Below are 2,929 nucleotides of genomic sequence, written 5' to 3'. Positions count from 1 at the left end.
GACCTATCCACGTCATCATTTACCCAGAATACTTTGCATGTAAATAAAAAGGCCCCATTCAAAATTGATAAAAACTGAACATCCTACAGTATTTTTACAGTCTTTATTTTACAGTTAAAATATATGTTTATTAAATAAAGTCTAATGTTACAACTAATCATGGATCACTTTAAAAACACCTTCATAAAATCATGTTTGAACAAACCTAAACCAACACGTAGACACATTTCTGTAGAATAATAACTAAACACAACCAGGAGTTAACTGTGTTGACTTCTTCAGCTGCCTGAGGAGGACTGTGGTCCATTCTTCTTTACACCATGCCTGTAGTGATCAGATCAGCTGAAGGTCCTGGCTGTGACCTGGGCCCTCATGTATAAACGGTGTGTGCTCCAGGTTCTACTCCCACGTTGTGATGTATCAAAACCAACGTTGTGTGAAAGTGTGTGTATATTTACACACATTTTCACCTGCTGTGAGAATGTGCAGCAGACACACAAAGTTTTTCAGTCGACAGTTTTAACTCACAAAGTCATGAATCTGAGCTGAATCCACAGAAATATGAGTCTGTTGTGTTTTCTGGATGTAAGGAGCGTCTGAACACGCTGTTAGATTTTTATTTTAGTTTTTATTGTTTAAACTGAACCATGATGAAACTGAAAATCATTTAACCTCAGACAAGAAAACAGATCAGTCTAAAACTGATCAAAGACCCTCGGTCCAGTCTGTAAACTGGTTATGTTGTTGTCATGTAGTTGTAAACACACTCAGAGCACAGGCCTGCAGAGCACACAGCTGAGGAGAATAAAATGTGTGAATTGTCTAAGAAATATTTTTAATTTTCATTGAAAAAAAAGTTATCAACTCAGAGTATTCAGCTGATGATTCCTCAGCTACACAAGACGCACACAATGGATTTATTGCCCAGTCCCACACCGCAGCAGAAACTCGCAGCGCTGCGAGTCCAACACATTCTCACTCCCCCCGTGTCATATTGACACTCGGTCAGGTAGCCGGGTACCCCCAGCACTTCAGCTTTTTACGAGATGAGGAGGAGGACGGGCGCGTTGTTCTGTTTTTGTACAAGAGTAGGAAATGTGTGTTTCTTCACATCAACTTAATAAATATTTTTCAAAGTTCAACCAAACTCATCAGTGTCATGGTTTATCATTTTATGCCTTGTTTTTCCTAGTGTTTCTATGTTCCCCTGTGTGTCTCAGCTCAGCTGGCCCACATCACTCTGCTGATGACCCTGGTGTTTCTCTCCAGGTGTTTTCTGTTCCCTCATTAGTTCTCTGTGTATTTAAGATCAGTCTGGTCTCTGTCTCATTGTCAGATCATTGTGCTGTCTACCTGGTTGTGTCCTGCTTCTTGTTCTTTGTCTACCTCCAAGTCTAGTGAGTTTTTGCTGTATCATCAGCCTCTTTGAGTTTTCATTAAAGGCCTCGTGCTTTTTGAGTTTTGAAACCTGCCTGTGCCCTGGCTTATTTTGTCAGTCCTGACAATCAGTTCCTCTGTGTTTACATTTATTAAAGACGTGTAAAGGTGCAAATATCTCTCCGGGGTAATTTACATTGCTTGTGTTCTGTCTCCGCTCCAGCAAACACACACCTGTTATAACCAGTGAGTGTTTACACACGGCTGCACACGGCGGTGGTGAGCGGACGGCGATCCGTCAAAATTAGAACAGATCCTGTTTTAGCCGGACAACGGAGCAGTGCCGGAGTCAATTTGTAAAGATTACGTCGCACCAACAGGAAAAGACACAAGCACATCATCTGTATTTTCAAAATAAGACACTTTTAGGCTGGATAACTTGTCAGAATAATGTTGAAACTGCAGCTATATTAATAAATATATGGATATATTTCTACACAAATGCTGTCAGAATGTATGGTTCTGTTTGGGAAGCAGATGGAAACATGTAGCATGAAGCACATGTGTACACACACGATACACGTGGATTTTATTTTGAAATCTGAAGTTTCAGAAAGACGACAGTGAGACAGTTTCAACATAGATACCAGAAGTTTTTATATCGTTGTTTTCAGCTGTTTGGAGTTCATCTTTCACAGAATTAATTATTTTTTTCTGTGACTTCCACATTCATCACTGAATTTATCAAACAATCTGCTTCCTGCCCGYCTGTCGGACCGGAGCAGAGCGGAGGTGTAAACTGGACATGAAACACACAGCTGTGACCTGCACAGCGGAGCGGAGACACACGCAGTATAAACCCGGGGTCAGCATCATGCATCGCTGAAAATAACAGCACACGCATGTACACACCAACACACACACCTTTGAGTGTGGCAAACATTTTTACACCCCACTACTTATACAGTATAGACAATTTTGTCACTCATTCTGCTTTTATAAAATAATTTTTCTGCACCTAAAAATCATTTCTGAGGACAGTCTGAGGAGAATCTCATACTCTGGACACATTTACATCTGTTTTACAGATTTAAATGGAGGCGTGTCAGGGGGAGGAGTCTCAGCTCCACCTTCATTAGGATGTATAAAGTAAAGGTGCGCAGGAACCTGAGCACACTTTTATACATCTGAATATTTTAGTGCGATGCACTTTTCTAAATTTGTCCGTACGTCAACTTTTCGTGTGAAAGATGTGCACTCCTTTGTGCATGAGGTCACAGGTCTTTGCACAGATCTGATGGTGTTGGGTTTGTTGATTTGCTGCTGTTTTTTATTTAAGTGTTAATTAACAATTAGGAAGTCTTTCCACAAACTGAGAGCACCTGACTGACTGATGGACACTCCTTGTTTTTAATGGCAGCTCTCAGGCAGAAGGAATTTCATGCAGTTCTGCTCTAATAAGATCTCATAAAGTTGTGTTTTTTCTATAAGCAGCTGGTGTGTGTGTGTGTGTGTGTGTGTGTGTGTGTGTGTGTGTGTGTGTGTGTGTGTG

This window comes from Austrofundulus limnaeus, unplaced genomic scaffold (genome assembly GCF_001266775.1).
Source record: "Austrofundulus limnaeus strain Quisiro unplaced genomic scaffold, Austrofundulus_limnaeus-1.0 Scaffold379, whole genome shotgun sequence".
NCBI lineage: Eukaryota > Metazoa > Chordata > Actinopteri > Cyprinodontiformes > Rivulidae > Austrofundulus > Austrofundulus limnaeus.
Note: the sequence above shows the minus strand (reverse complement) of the source record.